Source organism: Bactrocera tryoni, chromosome 1, assembly GCF_016617805.1.
Source record: "Bactrocera tryoni isolate S06 chromosome 1, CSIRO_BtryS06_freeze2, whole genome shotgun sequence".
In the NCBI taxonomy this organism is placed as follows: domain Eukaryota; kingdom Metazoa; phylum Arthropoda; class Insecta; order Diptera; family Tephritidae; genus Bactrocera; species Bactrocera tryoni.
In genome coordinates this window covers 34,929,811-34,954,298 of record NC_052499.1, presented here as the reverse complement: position 1 = coordinate 34,954,298, position 24,488 = coordinate 34,929,811, and the positions used below count along the sequence as shown (strand labels likewise).

The 24,488-nt window shown below is 36.9% G+C and overlaps 1 protein-coding gene and 2 pseudogenes across 1 annotated transcript in view; 2 read left to right on the top strand and 1 right to left on the bottom strand.

Moving 5' to 3' along the window:
- Positions 1-24,488, top strand: part of LOC120782214 (eclosion hormone) — an 80,187-nt gene that overhangs the window by 5,324 nt on the left and 50,375 nt on the right. The window lies entirely within an intron of this gene.
- On the top strand, positions 8,278-9,168 carry LOC120766783 (annotated as a pseudogene).
- LOC120782213 lies at positions 9,482-10,064 on the bottom strand (annotated as a pseudogene).

Genomic DNA, 24,488 nt, shown 5'->3' with positions numbered 1-24,488 from the left:
ATAGCAACAGGAAAGTCAATAAAAATTAGTCAGCTACAAGTTGGCTAATTCCTGACTTATGTTAGTCTGAATGATGGGAATGAAAAGATTAATTGTGTTGCAGAAGCACGGTTATTTTTTTACCGACTGTTATTTTCTTGTAGAGTATCCTTTGTAACTTAATTATAGTCCATGTAAAAAGTTATTGTTCTAGTTCCGTGGGTCTGCGAAGTATTCGCGTTCAAATTGAAGTAATATATGTGAGCCTTGGAACTCCGAGTAGCACATATTTGGAATCCAGACACATCGACTTAATATTGTTAAAATTTAAAATATGTGCCATTCATGAGTTTAGTATGACCTTAGTTGCGACCTTACTATGTATGTATATATTTATACGATATTTTACAAGTATATGGTAAAAGAAACTTTTAGCAGAAAAGGTAAAAAAACAAAAAAAAAAATGTAGTCTAGTTTTCATTGGAAGAAAAAAATGTTGACCTTCGATTATTTATCAGGAAAGGCTGAATAGATGGGAGATAATTTAGTCCCCTTCATTATTACATTATCAATAAATGTAAAGTAGCCTTATTCGAACGAGAAAGTAATTTCTAAATATTCATATACTTATGAATATATTTCGTAATAAAAGCAAAATGAACTACTAAGCTGAATATGATTATTGGTTTATGCGATTACTGCAATGAGTAAAAACTTGGCAGTGCAATATTAAGGCCAGCTTTGTTCTTAAATACAAGTATGTGACAGTTTTATGAAGCAGAGTGTTTAAAGTCTGACATATACTTAGTTACTTACATCCACATGTACACATATACATACATGTATATGTACCCAACATATGTACCCACTTTAATACCATTTATCAGCGCACTAAAAACTAGTCTGGGATGTCTACAGTTCTACGAACATACACATATGTATGTTTATTATATACCAACATAGTGCAGATAGATGCGGGTAATCCAGTGAACATTACGATGGCGCTGGGCGAGTAGCATTGGCATCGCATTATTGGGTGATTTATTGATGTCGTTGTGCTTGGTTTAGCAGCAGATATTGCAATGTCAACGGCACACGACAGACATTCGGAGCGGAAAACAAGCTTGCATAAAAAAACACGGAAACATATATCATAGAGGGCCTGTATGGCTCATGCTAGTTTACCGATTTTAGTCAAGCACAACAACAACGCTCAACCTCGGTAACGGTAGTACGTATCCAACAGGCATGAAGCACTGCATAGCTCAGCAGCTAGCACGTGGATGTATTTCTCCGCAATCTTCGCACTCTAGATTAGCTGTAAAATAGTAACTTCCTGAGCATTTTATTCACAAGGAATCAAGAAATTTCTGTCACATTTGCTGCAGTACGAAGATCTCAGGGGATTGAATTATTTTATTTAACAGAAATACGTTCTCTCTGAAAATCATATTTCGCAAACTCCTACCGGGTGAGCGCCAGGTACATACAAACGACAACTTTGCTGGTAGCGCTTTAGTTGTGGATATAAAAATGCTAAAGCACAGGCTTCTGCAAGCCTGCACGATTTACATTAGCCTTATTACGTTTTGGCGTTGGCTGGCTCACAACCAGCTGAGTATACATAATGTATTGGGTATAAAATCAGCAAGCAAGCAAAAATGCACGTACATATTTAGATAAATAATGAAGAACGAAGGAAAGTCATACAAAGTGGCAAAAAGTTGAGTTAAAAGAAAAATGAATAAACTGCGGCAAATATAAATGAAATCAATATCGCATTTCCCCTTGTGTTTCACTGCATCCGTGAGACATCATTCCACGCTCAAGCTAAACTCAAATACATAGAAACTCATACCATATTGTAGGGTAGTAAATAACGCATTAAACACGAAAAAACGTTAACTTCGTTTCTACTGAAGCTATAATACCCTGCTATACGCTGTACTAACTCGATCTGAACAATTTCTTCGTAGATTTCACCGTTGAATTGGACAAATAAAAAAAATTTCCATACAAGCACTTGATTCCAATTCAGATGATATGACAGCAATATGCTATAGTAATCCGATATCGGTCGTTCCGACAAATGAGCGGGTGTTCTAGCTGTATGTCCAACCTATTGACCAAGTAGCGTTTTACTTGAATAAAAATTTAGATACATACCACGATGAGCAAAAAATAATAAGGCTTTGTTTATAATTTTAAAATAATTAATTGATTCTTCAAAATATATGTCGCTACCCTCAAAGTAACCCTCCTTGGCCTCAATACATTTATGCCAACGAAATGGTTTTCCCAGAGTGGTCGAATAGCCAGAAGTCAAATGGAGCTAAATCAAGCGAATAAGGTGGTTGGCGCACGATATGCGACAAACAATTATCACTGAAGGCCTTTTCCTACATTCTGAACTTTTCGGCACTAGAAATTTTCTTCCGCACACAAAATTTAATCGAACTTCTTTGTTGAATAATTTCACTCATCGTCAAAATCGCCGATTGCACTTTGTGTACTTCAGAAAGACAAGCGTAATATTTCGACGAATTGGCTTTCGCGGAAAATTTTAATTAAAAAGTCTTACTATTTTTCACCAACAGTTTTGCACACTTTTCTTCTTACTCTTGGTAAGTTAGTTCGAAATTCCATCTCGAGGGCAGAATTCGATCCTAAACCGATAAACTTGAAATCGCAATGCACCGCCTTCTACCGTAGTTATTGTTAGTGTCTTGGCTTGGCCAAAAGTTCGCCCATTTCTATTTGAAATCTTCTGAGATTACTCTGTCCGAAAAAAGAGCAAGTCAGTGTAGAACGTTCCAGTTGCCTTCGAACCGTACATATTAGGAAGTGAGTATATTCTCTTGAAAACAATCAACTTGATATCAACAGAAATCTCATAGAAAGACTTTCGACTCCGTCGAATCGAGTTTTGAATATTCAGACGATCAATAAACTTTTTCGTTAAGAGATTTTGAGAAACATATGAGTGTTCAATTAGTGCCATGCTTATATCCAATAACATTCCTTTTCTTCTCTTCTGGTTTTGCTTTTTTATGAAATTTGCAATTTCCATCATTTTGTCTGTTTTGTTTGTCGACTTTAAGTGGTTTTTTATTAGAGTTTACAAACTGATGGCAAAAAGTTTTTTGTATGTAATCTATATGATATGAGTGTTGGAAGCTTATGATAAATGCGTGTGTGTCGTTGCCTCACTGCTCATTCACAACACACATCCGGCTGACTAAATGGCCTTTTCATTTATGCACTCACATGCAGCTTCCGATTTTATCATTAATCTTCAATGCTTTTTAGATTTTTGTTATGTATATACATTTTTTCTCCATGAATTCATCAGCATTTGGTCTTTCAACTTTAACAGTGTCGGAATGGCCTGCTACGGCCTCGGCATAGCAACCTGCAATGTCCAGTGTCACTACAGCTTTTGACATTCATACATATATACTATGTATAAGGCGTGTATGTGTGGTGATGTAATGGAAGCTAGCTTTAAATTGCTTTTGTAAAGTAAACTTAATTTGCTATGCTGTTTAGCCACACAGGCACTCATATACACCTACTAGTTCTACAGCTAGTGGGCGTTGTACTCTTGTAGCTACGCTTCACGACCTATCTCTAAATGCTATGCAGGTGGACAATGTCAAATGAAATATAATTCCAAGACATCGGAAACCTCCTAGCTGGGCAATAAAACTCACAGTAGTAACGCATCACGCCAAACAGAAGCATTTGCTTAGCTTGCTACTTGCAGCTGCTTGTTTAAAATGCTCGGCACGCTCCACACGGCAACAGGATCGAATTCCATTCTGCTATGTCCAGCTTTGCCTGATGACATTCAAAATCAATTTCCAGTACACAAGTTGCAACATTGTGACTATGTCTGCAACATGAGCTGGGAGTGGCCAGAGATTGGATATAAAACATCATATCAATTTCATTCTTCCATTGAAGTTGTTGTTGCATATTGAGTATGGATTGAATTGCTTGTGTTTGTAAAAGCGAGGAAAAGTTACAAACATCAATCGATGACTTAGCATGTGTTGATGGTTATCACAGCAGCTGCGTATATGCTCACAAGAGCAGATAGCCTAGGTGTAGACTACTTAATGTGATATGGTTATTTTTTAGTTGATTATTCTAATTTAAATATTTTTTATAGATCCTTGCCACAAAAGTACGGACAAGTCCGCAGATGGGTGTAATTGAACCACTGCCACAAGCTTAAAGAGCATGAAGCGTAGCTAAGCACTAAATTAATATATAGTATAACTGGTACCGCAAAAATCCAATATCTTAAGTGCCTCTACTGGTGCTATAAAAATCGATGAAATCGGATTATAACATCGCCAACTTTTGATATAAAACTACTTTTAAAAACTACTAAAAACGCGATAAATCAATAACTAAATAAGCCAGAGACATACAATTTTACATCCAGCAGCATGATAAAATTCAACCAAATTCGGTATGTAACATTCCCCTTACATTCATTTCTTTGTTACGATGCGAAGATGGGCGAGGTCAGACTATAACCACGCCTCCTTCCCATATAATGCAGTTTTATATTCCATTTGATTCTTTTACTTTCTAGGATACAAATCAAAATGCAATTAATATAACGAGATAAACCTATGCACGAATAGTGCCAAACGGCAGAAAGTACTCGTATGTCACCTTATGACCAAAAAAACCTGTTCAAGCTTCTAAGTGCCGAATATTTGGACCCAGCGCTTATAGTTCACTTTTCACCAGTATCGGTCAATGTGTGAGATATGTATTTGAAATTCAGAGAGAGTCCTTTCCTGATAGTAGTACGTCTCCATTGGCCGCTATATTCCTAATATAAAGAGTTTCGCACTTCCGGGGTACCTTATATCGTGTATATGAGCGGACAATATGTGAGTTAGTTTAATAAAATTGAGAAATTGTGTTGTTTTAATAGCAGATCAAACTTGTCCTGGACCCCATATATCTTACAAACCGTATGCACCTGAAGGTATTCCCTTGGTTTTTATCCTGACAAGTTGAAAGAGAACCAAAACTTCGATTACATCCGAACATTTCTCGTGTTTACCTGTTTTATAAACAATTTTTGACAAAAATAAATTAAATGATGCGATTATGGTGTCGTGTTTGCGATTAGTGCGCCCTATGCTGAGAAAATATAGTAGTTCTAACAACGATACACCCATTATAAACGGGTTACACGAAAAACGGCTAATTCACCAAAAACTTTACTCGCTTTGCTTGACAATTCATATTTCACATTTAAACGACGAATTTTGCTCTCCGTGCTTCTCTCTGATATTTAAAATTCGGTATATTGTTATTTTCATCATAATAAATTCCGTCAACTAAACTTGTTGACAAATATATTTCGATCCAACTGGAAAATAATAGTAGTAAACAAGTAAGGAAGGGCTACTAAATAAATAAATACTTTAAAGTGTAAAACCAATCATAAAGATTAAAGTCAGCCGGATGTTCGAAAATCCTGATATTAGTTATATAGGGCTAGGCCAAGTTTTCGCTCAAATTTACCTATTTTAGGCACAAAGACTGTAAGAACCTAGAACTCACATATTGGACGATATATGGGGCACAAAGTCAGCCGGATTCTTATATTAGGTATATGGGGACTAAAGGATGTATTGTTCCGATCCAACCCATATTTGACATACAGACATACTATCATAAGAGAAGGATTATAACTTAATTTCAGTTACATACATACATACTTTTTTTACACGGTTTTAAAGTTACACGGTTGAAATTTTTTTTCTTTTTGTAAAAAGTTTTTAATCTAGTACTGTTTCAAAATCACTGTCTTGTAATTATGTTTGTTTTTACCACACTTAGCACCATTGCTGAAATGAACATATATAGTAGTAACCTTATGCGATAAATCTTACGTACACATTTTGTTCGCATGAGCGTTCCAGCGATGATACCGACTTTAGTCCAGTTCTTCGCAAACTGTTGCGCTTGTTATAAGGTGGCGACGAATAATTATGTAGCTATGTAAATATTTTTTCCTTATTTCTATTCTAATTTTTCTGTTCTTAATTCTGGATTAACAGATTTCTTCTGTTTTTGGCTTAGTCTACCAATTTTTCACCTGTATGAATTATGTATTTTAAGTTTTGATGCTCAATACAATGCCATCTGAATATACAATTTGTATGCAAATCTGAAATTTTATAGTTTTCAACATTTTTTACACGGTTTTTCGAAGTAAATATAGTTATTTATTTCATATTACACGGTTTTCAGATGACATGGAACGTATCCCCCATTTTACTATAGGAAACGCCTCTTTTTTACACGTTTTTTTTTTACACGGATTTCTGAGGAACGTATCTACCGTGTAAAAAACGAGTTGGATGTATATGACACATTGATCGGCATTTTCGATCAAAAGTCAAATATACTCGGTACCAAAGGGCTTAAACAGTTGTTATTGAATTTAAACAATTTCTGGTCATAAAGTGGCACATACTAAAAACATTATTCGTGCAAAGCTTTATTTTGTTATATTAATTGCTTCTTGATTTGTGCACTGAAAACTGAACGAATCAGGTGAAATTTAATATTGTGCTATGTATATGAGAAGTAGGCGTAGTTGTTGTCCGATTTCGATCATTTTCACAACGTGACATAGGCTTAATCCCACGTACCAAATTTTGTCGAAATCGGTTGGTCAGGTCCCGAGATACGGGACTTCACCAAAAAGTGGGAGGTGCCACGCCCATCGTCCAATTTTCAAACCAGCTTCTATAAAGCTCTTTTGCACCATCTCGTTCACAGCAACTCGGACTGTCGTAAGGAAGGACTTGGCACATTTTAAGCGAAATAAAATTTGACCTTCCCAAGAGACATCGCTTCACTCTATGGGCTCTTGAAAAGTTTCAAGAATATCCGATCTGGCTAAATGGGAATGTATAAAAACAAAATTGTTGCATTCCACACGAAGATCAGCCTGAGAAGATTCAATAGCTGCATTTTTCTAGAAAAGGCAACGGTTTGGAATGGCTTGTAGGACGGTGAAATCGTCGGTCCATATTTCTTTAAAAATGTTACCAATGAGAACGTAACCGTCAATGGCGGCCGTTATCGCGCCTTGATAACTGAATATTTGATGCCTGAAATTGAAGCTCGTGATCTCGGCGATATTTGGTTTTAACAAGACGGCGCCACTTTCCACACATCGCACCAATCAATAGATTTATTGAGAGAACCCTTCGGTGAGCAGATAATTTCACTTTTTGGGTCGATTGGCTACCAAGACCGTATGGTATCACATCGTTATCCATAAATATGCAACAGAACATTCCCCATCAAATTTTACGTATCTGTGTGCTTCACTTTAAAAAAGTAGGAAATTGCAGGGGCGTGGTGCATCATGAGTTCTTGCCACAGGGAAGAACGGTCAATAAGGAAACGCCCGGATTTGTGGAAGAACAAAAATTGGCTTTTGCACCACGATAACGCCCCTGCTCACACATCGTTACTTGTGCGCGACTTTTTGGCCAAAAACAACACACTAATGATGCCGCAGCCACCCTATTCCAATCTTCCGATGCCTTTTCCCCAACATCCACCTTTTTATACTTACTCACAATCTAGTGCACCAACGATGCAACTACCACCATATAACAGGCATAGTATATTTGACCAGAATCGCTTTGGACTCAATTACGTAGGTGTACCGACTAATTTCCAACCAAAGGAAAATATGACAACTAATATCACCGTTAAGAGACAGAGACCATCAGATAGCGGACAGTCAAGAATGAGTATAGAAGAACTGAGATACCAGGAAGAAACACCATGTCCATCTGAAAACCCATATAATCAAGCCCACCCCAATTATCCTTATTATCCATATTATCCTCAAGTTGACCCCCCATTATTGACACCGATTCCACAATAAATATGTTGACCAAAAATACTTTCAAAACACCTATCCAACAAACTAAACATTTAATTCACACTAGTAATGGCCCTTTAACAATAAGCGTGTTTTATTTGACCAGCAAATTAAGCTATTATCTTACTTTGAATGGAAGACTTAGCCAATATAATTATGTTGGCTTGTCATAAGCTATCATAGCTTGTATATTGAACTAGAGGCATTGCCAGTTCATCGGTTTTATTCATTCACATTAGTTATGATTTTTCCCAAAAAAATAGTTGGCAATAGCGAGCAACCTCATTTTAACAGATAAAAATGTGAACAAATGAAAAATATAGAAGTGCACGAAATGGAAAATTTTATAAAAGATGCGGTAAGCAGGGATTCTGAATTAAAATTAAGACAAAATTAAACTTTGTGTGTTTTCCAGTTGCTTGGTACAGTGTACACAAATTCAATTGATTAAGAGGATAAGGAAATATTGAACATCGTGGCTGGTTTAGCTGCTGAATCAAGTTCGTTATCGGAGGATTCAGAACAAGAACAGATAGAGCATTCAAAATGCTGAAATTTTGTGGGCACCATTGATAATTTTGAAGATGAGGATTTCAAATCTCCCTTTCGATTGAGTCGCACCACTTTAGATTACTTAATAGGTATGATTTGTTTTTGTTATGAGACTTTTCTTTATGAGTATTTATGAGTAAAGACAAAACATATGTATATATTTTGATCGTAAACGTAATTATAGTATTGTTCTACATGCCATTGTCGCTGCTGATAAAAAATGTATTTATTTATTTCGGTGAACCCGGATCATATCATGACTGTAGAGTGCTATAAAGTTCAGCATTTTAAAGAAAAGCGGAAAGTAATATAGAAAGTTTATTTCCAAATTCCACTTTTATTCTTGGGGACTCGGCATACCTTTGCAGAAATTACCTCATTCCGGTGTCCAAAGAGTATGGTTCGTTAACACCTAATCAAATCAGCTTTAACAAAACACGTTCTTCAGCAAGAATAGTTGTTGAAAATGCATTTAGAGCACTGAAAGGACTTTTTTGAAGGCTTCTTAAATTTACGGAGCACAGAAATGTATGTCCAATTTCAAATTTAGTTGCAAGTGCATGCATTATGCACAATATACATATGTATGTGTTATTACAAACGACGATACTATTATTGACCATCAAATTGAAAGTGCCCAACCGGAGCCAGAACCACTAATGAGGGGCGAGAGAAGCAAGTGGAGATCGTGAAATTCGAGAAATGAATAAATGTTTAAAAATGCACTTTTAGAGCAACATTTTTCCAGTGCATATGTATGTATAAATAATCACGAGTACATATACATACATACCTTGACTCAATCTCAAATAACAAAATTATTTATAATTTTACGACATATTTGTTTTATATAAATACGTACATATACGAGTACGTATGCATTTGTTCAAGATTTGTATGTAAAAAATGTTCATTTTATGTTAAGCTTAATTATGTATTTTCGTTAAATAAAACAATATATATTCGTTATGAAATCAATTAAATTTTCATAACAGACTGCTGTAAAATTTTCAATTTTTCTTCTTCTATTTTAATTTTTTTTTGTTCAATTTCCATCTGCATATCTCGTTTTTCGACCAAATCCTGCATTTGTTTTTGTATGTTCGCGTAAAACTTCGCCTTTTCTGCAGCACTTTTTCTTTTTAGCTCGATTTTTCGGTCAAATATCGTTCTCTAGCGCTATCACGATAACGGCGACTTTGAATAGGATTTGCTGCGTTCGGCTCTTGTGGATACACTTCACTATGGCTTAGTGCAGACCGGCTCTGCCTAGAAGTACTGGGCGAATCGTCGAGCATTGGTTAAAAATCAGTTGACTCTGTTAACAGCTCATTTACTGTTTAAAAATATAAAAAAGTCGAATTCAATATAAGCAATACATAATGAACATTAAATTTTAACTAACCACTTGACTCAATCAATGGCTCTTGAGAATCTGTCCCAATGTTTATAGTGTGGTTGTTGGACACTAAACAACTTTCACCAAAAATTTCGTCCATTTCCGATATATACAGTATTGTGCACGGAGAAGTTCCAGCCTGCTATCATTATCCTTCGCTGTTTTATACGTCTTCAAAAACGATCGCATTTTTGCTACAAGGGCAGCCGCATTAACCGTTGTATCCTGTAGAAACAAGTGTAATTAATATTTACAAAATAACTTTAAAATATTCTTACTGTAAATCCTTAAAATATCATGTTTTCATAAGCGAACTTTTTCTTCCGCGCATGCAGGAACTCATCCTTCCTTTATTTGTAGCACTTCAGGAATAGGAGCGTCTCGGCCTTCGTCCAAACTTTTCTTATGCTGTATATAAACAAAATAAATCATTATTTAGTTTGTGAAATGTTTGTTTACAAATTTAACAATTTCCACCATGTTAAATGTCGCACCAAATTGAATGTCACCTTATTATTCTTGCCAGCGTTGCCAACATAATTCATTCTTAAGCGAAAATATGAATTAAGCTATGAACGTTTTATTTGTCAAAGACTTAGCTATTAGCTTGTGATGGTGAAATAAAACACGGCTAATAAATGAAGCTACAACCCTGCCACCGAACAACTATTTCCCTATTGCCCAAGAATTTTTAATTCACCATTTCTCAGACAATTACGATATGTTGATAGGACGTAATTCGTTATTAAAAGCTAACGCCATAATAGACTATCAAAAAGGAACAGTTAACATATTTCTTAAATAACATAAGCTGATCAATACAAGTAAGATCATGGAACAAAATCATATACAGGAATATCCTTTATCCCATGAAGACCACCTATTTTTAGAACACTCTACATTGCAAGATAATTTATTTCGACTAGACCATTTAAATATAGAAGAAAAATATAAAATAACTAATCTGCTAAAAAAATTTCCAAAATATCCAATACCACGAAGGTGATAAACCGACTTTTACCAACCAAAGAAAAGAGAAGAAACACTATTAACACTACACATAACGCCCTTGTATATTCAAAGTATAACTACCAACAGATTTTCGAAAAAGAAGTAGAGCTACAAATTCAATATATGTTAGAACAAGGAATTATACGAGAGAGTAACTCACCATATAGTAGCCCCATCTGGCTTTTACCCAAAAAAACAGACGCTTCCGGACAGAAAAAGTTCCGTATTGTAGTTGACTATAGAAAACTAAACAAAATCACTATATCCGACAGATACCCTCTACCGAACATGGACGAAATATTAGGCAAACTTGGCCAATGTAACTACTTCACGACAATAGATCATGCAAAAGACTTCCATCAAATAGAAATGGATTCAGAATCAATACCCAAGACCGCGTTTTCAACCAAGCATGGCCATTATGAATACACACGATTGCCATTTGGGCTTGAAAATGCCCCCGCTACGTTTCAAAGATGTATGACCAACCTACTTCGTATAGTCTTTTCCACCTCATTAGAAGAACACTTACAATCCTTACAGGCAGTTTTTGAAAAACTTTCACAAGCTAATTTGAAACTACAACTAGATAAATGCGAATTTTTAAAACAGGAAACAACCTTTTAGGACCTGTCATAACTAAAGATGGAATTAAACCTAACCCCGACAAAATAAGAGCCATAGTACAATACCCACTGCCAAGTAAAACCAAAGAAATTAAAGCTTTCTTAGGACTCACAGGTTACTACAGAAAATTCATACCCAAATTTGCCGACATAGCTAAACCCATGACTAGATGTTTGGAAAAAGGAGCCAAAATAGACACCAAACAAAAGGATTACATAGAAGCATTCGAAAATTTAAAACTACTAATCTCTGAACACCCAAATTTAAAAATACCGAATTTTGAAAGAAAATTCGTATTAACTACAGACGCAAGCAAAGTAGCCTTGGGAGCTGTTCTCTCCCAAGATGAACACCCTGTTATTTACATCAGTAGAATTCTCAATGAACACGATGTAAATTACAGTGCCATAGAAAAAGATTTATTAGCTATAGTCTGGGCAACTAAAACTTTTCGACATTATTTATTAGGACGAGATTTTGAAATAGCATCCAATCACCAGCCATTGTGTTGGTTGCACAAATTAAAAGAACCCAACTCTAAATTAATAATATGAAAAATAAGGCTTTCAGAATATGACTTTGATATAAAATATATTAAAGGAAAAGAAAACTATGTCGCCGATGCCCTATCTACAGTAAAAATAGGACAAGCATTTTTTGGAGAATCCACGAAATATAGCGCAGAAGAAGATAGTAGTAATCTAATAAGTTTGTCCGAGAAACCCATAAAATGTTATAAGCGACAAGTCATATTTTCTAAAGGTCCCATGAACATACAGGGTCCGGCACTCGAAGTGCCGTTCGCGCAGTTGTCGCACTGGAATCAGCTGTTTATAAATTTGCTGGATGACAGTTCGGAGTATTGTTCACAAGTGTACAAAAGCGTTTTGCCAAAAGTGAACGCAAAAAGAAGTGATCAGCGATGGAATTTAATAGTGTGATTGCTTTATATTTAGCTGGAAAATCACAGCCAGCAATTGTTCGTAACCTCAAACACCTTAATCTGAATAAAGTTTTTGTTTATCGCACCATCACTCGTTACAATGATACTGGTAGCATCGCAAAACGCCAGGGAGGTGGTCATCAAAAGACTGGTTCGGAAAGTGAAGAAGCGACTTGAGCGAAACCCACGATGAAGTGCCAATCAAATAGCTAAAGAACTGAAAATATCTGACCGCAGCATCCGACGTATGTTGAAAAATGAGCTCAACGTCAAGGCTTACAAGTTCCAAAAGGCCCATGATCTCACACCGAAGCAGCAACAAGTAAGACTTGAGAGAGCGAAGCAGTTGTTTCGCTTGGCCGAAAGCGGTCAAATTCCGAACATTGTGTTTTCTGAGGAAAAAATTTTTCCAATTGTGCAATTCATAAACTCTCACAACGATAGGGTTTACTTGACCGAACGTTCATACGATAATTTAAGTCATCGGTTGGCCACCAGGAGGCAGCACCCGCCACAGATAATGGTTTGGGTCGCTGTCACCGCAGATGGGCGCTCTCCAATTGTTTTCATCGAGCCTGGCGTCAAAGTAAATGCGACATATTATCGGGAAAGTGTTCTGGAGGCTGCCTCAAAGCAGTGGGCAACCAAATATTTTGGTCGCAAACCATGGACGTTTCAACAAGACTCAGCACCATCTCACAAAGCGCGAGTGAACCAAGAATGGCTGAAAAACAACGTTGCGAACTTCATTACGACCACACAATGGCTCTCGAATTCACCAATCTTGCTGAAATGTTTAGAGATCATTCGTTGTGTATCGTGGAAGGTTTACAAATAAAAACCCCTTATACTTTTCATGAGGAAAAGTCGGAAAATTGGAATATTTCAAAAAGTGACTTTTTTTCCAAACAAATTCTTCTTTTAATTTTTTTTTTGTTTGTTTTCCAATTGATTTATTTGTAAATTATTTGTAATTTTCGGTCGTTTGCTTTCTTTATTTCGGCTATTGAAAAGGTAAATTATTGAAAGTATGTAATTTAAGTTTTTGTTGTATTCCATTTAATTTTCTAATGTTGTATTGTTTGTTTAGCGCTGGCCACCATACCAGAGCTCCATATAGATCTTATGACAGCCGTATACATCCACATAAATATACTTGGCTTAAGGCCCCAATTCTTGTTGACGATTTTCTTACAAGTATAGTAGGCCATGTATGCTTTGTTTATTCTTTTTTCTGTATTTATTTTTCAGGACAGTTTGGTGTCAATCTCCACCCCCAAGTATTTAGCTGTGGGGGATAGAGTGAGTGTTGTACCGTTTAGTACCGGAAGTTGAAACTGAGGTATTTTGGTTCTGCTTGTGAATAGCATCAGTTCTGTTTTGTTCGGGTTAACTCCTAGACCATTGTTTTTAGCCCATAGGTTTAACCTACGAAGTGCTCTTTCCATAATCTCGCTGACTGTTGAAGGAAACATGCCTGATACCAACAACATTATATCGTCTACATACGCTACTGCTTTCACTCCTCCCCCGTTTAGTTGGGGTAGTGCTTTGTTCAGCGCTGCAACCCATAGAAGCGGAGAGAGGACCCCCCTTGAGGCGCCCCCCTACCCACATAGCTTGTTTGTGTTGCAGCGCCGTTTGAAGTTATAATCTTCTTATTCTCAAGCATCGATAGTACCCATCTGTACACAGTGTCGTCTATGATACCATGTGCCAGAGAATTAATTATCGCACTTACTTCTATGTTGTTGAAGGCGCCCTCTATGTCTAGAAATGCAGCCATGGTGTATTGTTTGTGGTGTAGTGATTTTAATACTCAAGCAACAAAGTTGCTAAGGAGAGTATTATAGTTTTGTTCACATAACGGTTGTTTGTAAGTCCTAAAACTAAAAGAGTCAGATATAGGGTTATATATACCAAAGTGATCAGAGTGACGAGTAGAGTTGAAATCCGGATGTCTGTCTGTCCGTCCGTCCGTCTGTCCGTCCGTCCGTGCAAGCTGTAACTTGAGTAACAATTGAGATATCATGATGAAACTCGGTACACGTATTTCTTGGCTGCATAAGAAGGTTAAGTTCCAAGATGGGCAAAATCGGCCAACTGCCACTCCCACAAGGATCGCATTAGGGAGGGGCATATTTGGACGTATTTTTTTGGAAAAGTGGGCGTGGCCCCGCCATCTACTAAGTTTTTTGTATATATCTCGGAAACTACTATAGCTATGTCAACCAAACTCTATAGAGTCGTTTCCTTCAGGCATTTCCAAATACAGTTGAAAAATGAAATAAATCGTATAATAACCACGCCCACCTCCCATACAAAGGTTATGTTGAAAATCACTAAAAGTGCGTTAATCGACTAACAAAAAACGTCAGAAACACTAAATTTTACGGAAAAATGGCAAAAGGAAGCTGCACCCAGGCTTTTTTTAAAAATTGAAAATGGGCTTGGCGTCGCCCACTTATGGACCAAAAACCATATCTCAGGAACTACTTCACCGATTTCAATGCAATTCGGTATATAATATTTTCTTAACACCCTGATGACATGTACGAAATATGGGTGAAATCGGTTTACAACCACGCCTTCTTCCAATATAACGCTATTTTGAGTTCCATCTGATGCCTTCTCTGTATAATATATACATTAGGAAATGAAAATACAATTCAATACTCAAAGTACACAAATTGATCTAATCTAATTAATTTTACAGCAAAATAAAAAAATATGTAAATTATTATCACTTTATCATGCGAGAGTACAAAATGTTCGGTGACACCCGAACTTATCCCTTCCTTACTTGTTTTTCAATTACACTTATCACCTCGTGAAGGGCGGTTTCGGTTGCTCGGCCCTTCATGTACGCATGTTGGGACTTCGATAACTTTTCCGCCATTATTGTTCTTACGTGTAGATCTATTAGCATTGGCATTCCCGTATGTTCTTTTGCCTGGTTTTGGAATGAACACAACTTTACTGCTTTTCCAACTTCTTGGGATGTAAGATAGTTGAATGCTAGCTTTGTATATATTTTCAAGCCTTTGAACCATTGATTCTACCAGTTTTTGCAGCATTATGGGCATAATCCCGTCAGGACCTGCGGCTTTAAATGGTGCAAAACTATTTATGGCATATTTGATTTTTCTTTTGTCTACTATTTGGCTTCGATAGTCAGCTGCGTTCAACGGTGGTTCTGGTTGAACCCTCGTTGAAGGTGTTTGCTGACTCCCGGGGAAGTGCGTTGTGATTAGTACCTCCAGAGACTCTTTTGCCGAGGAGGTCCAATCACTTCCCTCCTCCCTAATGTAGGCAGTATTAATATGATCTTTGGATAGCATTTTACTCAGCCTAGCGGCTTCTCTGCAACTTTCTATCAATGTGCAGAAAGATCGCCATGAGTCGTTTTTAGCTTTCCTGACTGCTTTTTTGTATTCTTCCATAATGTCTTTATATGGCTGCCAGATTTTGGTTCTAAAAACTCTCATTGAAAGCTTTCCTTAGTTGTGTTTTCAAATTCTTGAGTTCACTGTTCCACCAAGGAAGAGAATAGATTTATTAAAAGTTGTGGTTAATATTTTTTCCAACTTTTCTACTTCTGAATCTAATTCCTGAGGATTTCTGATACTCTTATTGCCTCCCTTTTCAAGGCATTTTGTTGCCATACGGAAATTTTCCCCATGCCATTCTTCTAGGGTTCCGGTATGTGAGGGGCGAACTGTACTTCTCGCGGATGCTGAAGAGTATCCAGGAGTGATCCGACATGGAAGGCTCATCGGATACTTTCCAGTTATCCACAACTAGACTGTCTGTGTCTGTTGATAGCGTGAGGTCAAGCACTTCCTCCCACCCCGGAAACCTATCCGAGCTTGGGAAAATAAAAGTTGGCTTATCGCCCTTGTTGCAAATACTTAGATTACTATTCAAAATATACTGCAAGAGTGACTCACCTCTGGTGTTTATACTGGAGCTTCCCCATACGGTGTGCCTTGCGTTTGCATCACACCCTATTAGGACATCATCCTTCCTGTTCTCCTCTATTAGTCTGTTGAGCGGGGCCGGTGGTAAGTCTTCGTCATGGGACAAGTAGGCCGAGACCAAGAAGAAGGGCTTTTCCTTCTGTTCCACCTTTACCACTGTGATATCTGCGGTGCCGTAATTAGGACAAAGAAATGCATTTATACTTTTATTGATAAGAATGCATGCCCTAGGTTTACCTCTGTTCCGTGTGTAAAACAGGTTATAGTTGCTGCTGTTTAGAACTTTCATGGTATCTTCATTGACCCAGGGCTCCTGTACTACGCTGGTGTCGATGCGCCCCTCGTTCACGAGGGTTGTCAGATTCGCTGTAGCACTCTTCGAGTGCTGCAGATTTATCTGGACGCATCTTATGTTACTGGGCATCTCGGATTTCTCGATGCCCACATTAATTTAAGTACTCTGTTGAGTTGCAAAAAAGAGGTTTGCCGCACTCACACATTCTTCTTTGGATGATGGATGGTGGTTAAACCAGATCAAATTCATTTGGAGAAGACCAAAGAGTGTATTTCAACCCAGAGAATACAGCCAACGGAAACACCGCCAACAACAAAATCGACCTAGACGAGTTTTTTCTCAACTTGCGTCAGTAATCCGTCTGCAAGAACATTGCTCTATTCCGAAATGCTTTGATATTATACATGGAATGCATCGTCGAAGAAATGGTTACACAGAAAGCAAAGCCAAGCAGAAGATGGACATCCAGGTGTTTTCTCAACTAATGCAACCACCTGAAAAACGACGATTACTTCTATCTTCGGTTGCTATTGATTAATGTACGCGGCTCAACTTCATTCGAATCATTACGTATTGTGAATAATACGGTGTGTGCAACTTTTTGAGAAGCATGCCAGGAGTTGCAATTGCTGGAACATGTTAATCACTGGAATCAAACGATGGACGATGTGATAGCTACTTCGCATGACAATGAAGCTTGCACAATTTTCGCAAAGATCATTTCTACATATCAGCCTTCAAATCTGCGTTAATTATGGGACACGGACAAAAATGACATAGCCGAAGACATTTTACATCGCATTCGCTAAGAATTGGAAATGAGAAAAATTCGATTGATACTTCGAGTGATTTGATATCAATTCCATCTGCCTTTTGTCAATTCACTTCAACGGAAGCTAAACTCATCACGAATATTGGCTAAATTACCGTAACTACGATTGCTTGAGAGCAATTTTAGCTTTCAAAATAACGATGTTAATGACTTAAACTGGAAGATTCAAAGTGAAAGTCTGGGAGGTTTGCGCTCATACAAATCGATCGCTCGTCTTGACAATGAAGACGAAGCCGTGAATTATCAAGTGGAATTTCTAAATTCTTTGGATAGACTTGGTATGCTGCCGCATCATTTGCGTCTCAAAGTTGGATCTGTCATTATTATGTTTCGCAGTCTCCATGCGCCGAAACTGTGTAATGTAACCCGACTGAATGTGGCACAGCTATCGAATAAAAGGGGGACGAATGCTTGATTCTACGCATTCCTTTGAGTTCCAACGATTTTCCATTTCAGTTCACAAGGATAGTCTGGAAATGCCATGTTTTTCACACGGCCAGTTATAATTGGCGGGCTCAAATATTGGAAAACTATCTTCTCTGTACATTTACACACCGGAACTGAAACCAAAAAATGTTGTTTATAAAGCATTGAAAATAAATGTAGGAAAATCGCAAATAAATGATTTTTAACACAATATAAATTCAACTTTCTTTTCATTTCAAAACACATAATTTCACACAGGACAACGTCTGCGGGATCAGCTAGTTTCTTATAAAGACATGAATAGATGATTAGCCAAACAATATCTAATGGACCATTTTTGTTCCAAAACCAGCGCCCTTCACATAAATAGTGATGCAGATTTCGAAATAATTCAAGGTGCATATAGAGAAACTATAAATCCGAAATATACTAAAATTGTCCGAGGCCTCGTTTTATTAAAAAATATATCAACATATGCAGGATTTAAAGAATTAGTACTAACTACTCACGAAAAACTTCTACACCCAGGAATCAAAAAAACTACAAAACTTTTCGCCGAAATTAACGAATGCCAAATATGTAACTTAACAAAAACAGAACATCGTAACACAAGCTTGCCCATGAAAATCGCTCGAGTTAATACCAGTATACACAAGCATAAACGCTGATAAAGCCAGTTCTGCCCTAATCAAATAAACAAGAGTATCAAACACAAGACTTTGAACTCATACCACACCATACCCGAATGCGAGACATGCATAGGCCGCATGATAAGCACTTGTTTACAAGAAATAATAAAATTAGACTTTAGACCTAAGCCACAAAACATGAATATGTTATCAGCTTAACGAATAATATATAACCCATAGCATAATACGAAAACATGTTCATTAAGTATGTGAATTTCTAAGAATAAAGATCATATTCTGCAAAAGAAAATATATACATATGTATTTTTTAACCATTCATAAATACATATATGAATTAACTCACGCGAACCCGAACACTGCCGCGATAATTTCGTAGAAGACCTTTATTATTCCAAAGGCAATCACTACTTAAGCTACATAGACATCTACTCTAAATTTGCTACCCTCGAACAGATAAAAACAAAAGATTGACTAGAATGTAAAAATACACTTATGCGCATATTTAATCAATTAGGAAAACCTAGAATTCTAAAAGCAGATGGAGACGGCACATTCGCTAGTTTAGCTCTCATACGATGGCTCGAAAACGAAGACATAGAAATACAACTTTATACAACAAAGCCAGGCGTAGCAGACATAGAAAGACTCCATAAAACAATAACCGAAAAAATCCGTATTATTAAAAGCTCAGATGACAATGAAGCTAAATTTAATAAGATGGAAATAATACTCTATATCACAAAACTAAACACGACACAACCAGACAAACTCCAGCTCACATATTTCTTTACGCCGGACAACCAATCTTAGATACACAACAAAACAAAGAAACTAAAATTAAAGAGATAAATAACAAGTAAGGAAGGGCTAAGTTCGGGGGTCACCGAAAATTTTATATTCTCGCATGATATAATGATAATCGAGATTTCATTATCAGTCATTTACATATTTTTCAAATACCGTATTTGTGCAAAGTTTTATACCGCTATCATATGTATATATTATACAGAAAAGGCATGAGATGGAATTCAAAATAGCGTTATATTCGAAGAGGGCGTGGTTGTTAACCGATTTCACCCATATTTTGTACATATCATCAGGGTGTTAAAAAAAAAAATATTATATACCGAATTTCATTGAAATCGGTCTAGCAGTTCCTGAGATATGGTTTTTGGTCCATAAGTGGGCGAGGTCACGCCCATTTTCAATTTTTAAAAAAGCCTGGGTGCAGCTTCCTTCTGCAATTTCTTCCGTAAAATTTAGTGTTTCTGACGTTTTTTGTTAGTCGGTTAACGCACTTTTAGTGATTTTAAACATAACCTTTGTATGGGAGGTGGGCGTGGTTATTATCCGATTTCTCCATTTTTGAACTGTATATGAAAATGCCTGAAGGAAACGACTCTATAGAGTTTGATTGACATAGCTATAGTAGTTTCCGAGGTATGCACAAAAAACTTAGTAGGGGGCGGGGCCACGCCCACTTTTCCAAAAAAAAATACGTCTAAATATGCCCCTCCCTAATGCGATCCTTTGTGCTAAATTTCACTTTAATATCTTTATTTATAGCTTAGTTATGACACTTTATAGGCTTTCGGTTTTCGCCATTTTGTGGGCGTGGCAGTGGGCCGATTTTGCCCATCTTCGAACTTAACCTTCTTATGGAGCCAAGAAATACGTGTACCAAGTTTCATTATGATATCTCAATTTTTACTCAAGTTACAGCTTGCACGGACGGACGGACGGACAGACGGACAGACAGACATCCGGATTTCAACTCTACTCGTCACCCTGATCACTTTGGTATACATAACCCTATATCTGACTCTTTTAGTTTTAGGACTTACAAACAACCGTTATGTGAACAAAACTATAATACTCTCCTTAGCAACATTGTTGCGAGAGTATAAAAATTCAATAAAAATACCGCAAGACTTTTTTGACAACCCATTATATTACAATTGCTTGCTAATTGCAGGTTAAATATATAGTTACATTGCGAGCACTTTTTTGCAATCGCATTACAGAATAAAATCTTTCTGTTTAGCAAATTCACACGCTATCGTTTATGAAGATAAATTCTATTTCGCAACACGTAGCGTGATTTTACGCTTGTTTATCCTCATTACTGTTCTCATTACATATATCCACATAATGCATATTACATATATGTACATATATAGAGGTGCACACAGGCAGAAAGGTGTTTCACACTGTGAAGTAGACTTTAAAATATATCATATTTTGAAAATGGATCGTTTTAGCAACAGACATAATACGGGTTCAGTGATTTCTCACCAAAACACCACCTTAATATTAATTTTTGCCTCAAAACCTGATATATAATGTAAATCAACCTTTATTTTGAATGTAAATTGTGTCTAAATGGTGTTTTTTTCACCAGTGCATAGAAGGTATTTCTGATATTTTGCTCTACTTACACTCTTGATTATATATCATGATGTATTATGGAACAAATTAAATGTATTTTTTTTGTAGAGCACAAAATTTGATATCAAAATATCATAGTATATCCATCGGAAAGAAACTCGATTTACGTACGGTTTAAATTCAAAATATAGACCGTAGTCTTTTTCGTATATTCTGAATCTTCAGGGAGCGTGAGCAAAAGAGAAATCAACGCTTTATATATACAGGATTTGTCCGGAAAGTAATAGGACTGAGTCAATTTAAAAAAAAAAGAATTATTGAACCAATCGTTACAATGATTTAAAAACTTTTAAAATAGGCTTGCCTTTCATCGGCCTATTCAGGCATGGCGCAATTTCTGGTCGTCAGTGAGCACTCTTGGGACCATCTTCGCGCACACCTTGTGCATGTTCATGCTCCGTCACAATGTCATGCACCACAGATTTAGATAAACTTAACAGCAATTAAACGAATACTTAGTAGACGGTCTGAGTTTAAAACTTTGCGCATACGAGTCACATTGTCGGTGTCGAAGTCGCAGGTCTCCCAGCATGATCTTCATCAGCGACCACCTCCCCGGTCCTCCAAAAAGGCCTGGTGCCATCGAAACACACCACTTCTGGCTAAAGCAACATCGCGTACCTCTGCTCTAACGAACGTTGCATTTTTGGCTTGCACCACTCACAGAAACACGTCGCGCGAAAATGTTCGTTCGTTAGCTAGGAACGCCCTTTACCTAATCCAGTGGGTAGTCGCACGCTCTAAAGTACAGTCGCAGCGGAAGAAAATGAGTACTATTACTTTCCGAAAAAAAACCATGTATTGAATATACATATATGTACAAGTACCTGTTGAGTTCGAAAATGTAGTGGAAATGAAAACCTAACACGTGAATGTTTTGTAATAGCTTTAATCTTACTTTGTATTATAGTATACAGCAGGAATAAAGGGATGTCCAACTAATCCAGTATGAGAGCGCTTCTAAATTAGCGGCTTTTATAACATTTTCCATTATGGCCAGATTGGACAAAATAATAATTTTTGGGCATTTATATTAAAACACCCAACATTTAGTACGAATAAAAATTACTATATAGTGGTTAATTAATATATAAAGAAACTATTTTAATCTTTTTATGGTATGTTAAAACAACTGACTTTTGACATTTCAATACCCAATAAAAGGATTTAAGGTTTTTAGCTCTTAATCAATAAATGTTTTTAATAATTTTCCATTGAAAATAATACTATGATGCTTCACATTACAAAATGTTTCATCAAATGCATTTATATTTCAAAACTTCATTTAATTTTCATTGTTTTACATTTTTTATAATTGGTCTTGAACAATGCAACAAATCCCTCTGTTTACATATTTTTTTTGGTAAGATTTCAATCTGAGTAAACCAAGAATGGCTGAAAAACAACGTTCCGAACTTCATTACGACCACACAATGGCTCTCGAATTCACAAGAGCGCATCCAAAGGATTATTCTGGAGAGCAAGGTCTGGTGTAAAAAATACAGCAGTCTCGAGATGCTGAAGAAAACCATTGTCCGTGAATGGGCCTAAATACCGGCAAGTCACATTCGGCCAGCTTGCGATTCGTTTTTTGTCCGTCTCAAGGCCATAATTAAGGCAAAAGGTGGTCATATCGAACAAAAGTGAAGTGATCCTGAATTTATGACCATTTCCACACATTTTGTATTTTAAAATAAATAAAAATAATTTTCCAAACCGGATTTATGGCTTTTTAATTGGTTACACTTCGAGTAGTATATTATGCATTGTTTCTTTCTTATGGTTTGTACAGGGAATTATGAACGACTATTTAACGTTCTGTGAAAGCAACTTTCTTAACAATGCAAACGTAACTTTTTAAACAAATTTTTATACAGATTTGCAGAGTCTTATATAATTGTATACCAATGTGGCTTGCATCGAACAGTTTCTGCACAGTTATCTCCGCGAGATCTTCTCAATCTCCAATCTTAAAATATGTTGCTATTGAGTGACATACTTTCTTTCACTAAGTTGAATCGGGTCAATACTCCCTATACTATATACATATCTATGTAAGTATGTTATACTTAGTTTTCATGTCGAATATGTCGTTCAGTGTGTGAGTTATATGTTTATAAAATTGCTTTAAAATATCTTCTCAAGTTTACCTGAGCAATCAGCCTTCCTTATCTTTGCCGCCAATATACCCTATAAAATGATTTCCGTCTTTCTACCCTCTATTTTAATGAAACTAAATGGACAAGTTTGCTTAAAAATTATACGGTATAGCGCTTAATTAGAATGGATTTCGTCTATACCTTGTTTTAAACCTCATATCCCTAATATAGTTAATCCCGATCCTATGGTTGACGTTTTTGACATTAACTCAATATATTTTAAAGTTAGCCTCTTCGGTCGAGTTAAAATGATATAGTACTATATTTCTCATTTGAAGATGTTTTTAATACAATTTTAGCTGACGCCAACTAAATTATATCAATAAAATTAAGTCTAAATAAATTTCCATTATTATAAGTCACGAAGATGGCAAATTTTATTATAATTTACTCACAATTTCTTCGAATAATAAGTGTTGAGTTCTTTCGCAACTTTTTATACTCTTGAAACACATCGACTCGGATCACTATCTTGTTGCAGCCAAGATACGCACCCGCCTCTGTGCAGCAAAAAACGCACGTCAACAAACACAAGGAAGGTTCGACGTCGAGAAGCTGCAATCACAACAGACAGCCGAACGATTTTCTACTCGGCTTGCACTCCTGCTCTCTGAGAGCACTCGTCAACAACTCGGTATAAGGGAACTGTGGGACGGCATTTCAAATTCCTTACGTACAGCTGCGCAAACCATTGGTTTATGGAAAGTGCAAAAGAACATCTGGTACGACGAGGAGTGCCGTGTCGCAGCGGAGAGAAAACAGGCTGCCTACCTCGCAACGTTACGATCGACCACTACACGTACGGGATGGGATAGATACCGAGAGTTGAAGAGGGAAGCGAGACGCATTTGCAGACAGAAGAAGAAAGAGGCCGAAATGCGTGAGTACGAAGAGCTTGATAAGCTGGCCGGCAGGGGTAATGCTCGAAAATTCTACGAAAAAATGCGGCGGCTTACAGAAAGTTTCAAGGCCGAAGCGTACTCTTGTAGAACCACCAGTGGTGATAAAGTCAACGATGCCCAGAGCAAACTTAAATTATGGAGTGAACACTACCCCAGCCTGCTGAATGGCAGTGAAAGTACAGCGGCAGGAGGAGGCGAACCCGATTTCTCCATCGATGACCATAGAGCAGACTTTCCATTGCCCGACCATGAAGAAGTTCGAATTGCAATTACCCGCCTGAAGAACAACAAAGCGGCGGGGCCGATGGATTACCGGCCGAGCTATTCAAACACGGCGGCG